General features: G+C 30.2%; 1 protein-coding gene across 2 annotated transcripts in view; it reads left to right on the top strand.

The window, feature by feature from the left end:
- LOC108685575 (adenylate cyclase type 2) overlaps nt 1-685 on the top strand; it is a 41,083-nt gene that overhangs the window by 31,261 nt on the left and 9,137 nt on the right. The window lies entirely within an intron of this gene.

Genomic DNA, 685 nt, shown 5'->3' with positions numbered 1-685 from the left:
CTCTCTCTCTCTCTCTCTCTCTCTCTCTCTCTCTCTCTCTCTCTCTCTCTCTTTCTCTTTCTCTCTCTCTCTCTCTCGGGTTGTAATAATAATTCTTGTGGCAATTCTTTTATTTACTCAATAACGTTTCACTGACAATGAATTTTATGGCTCACAAAATCAGACTTGATAAAATAAAAGAAACATAATTGAGACAATAAGAGAATAAATGTAAATACACAAATACGCGAATAATAAATTAACGATATCGAAAATGAAGGCGGAAAATATAATATCAATCCTTACAATCGTCGACAAATTTCTTATAGCTTCGAATAAATCATTATATCAAGGATAACATCAGACGGAAATACTTTTCTTGCAATTATTTATTATTACAATTTTGTACAAAATCCATATTTTATCGACATCTATTACAACAACGCGTCGTTATATAAAATATTATTTTACAATAAAATTTATTTATTTATATATTTTTAAAAATAAATCTAAGAAAATTAGACAAGATTCTTTCTTATGTCGTACAAAATACCTCAGCCACAACAAAATTAAAGTCTCATGACATTAGACTTGAACCATGGTGTCTTCTTAGATCCGCTAGGCTATTCTCAAAGGTTCTTTAGATGAAGGAAACTGGATTCTTTCTGAACTCGATCTAGTATTAGGCCCTAACTACATCGAATCT

The sequence above is a fragment of the Atta colombica genome, unplaced genomic scaffold, assembly GCF_001594045.1.
Source record: "Atta colombica isolate Treedump-2 unplaced genomic scaffold, Acol1.0 scaffold155, whole genome shotgun sequence".
Lineage (NCBI taxonomy): Eukaryota > Metazoa > Arthropoda > Insecta > Hymenoptera > Formicidae > Atta > Atta colombica.
This window is presented reverse-complemented; position numbering and strand designations above follow the sequence as displayed.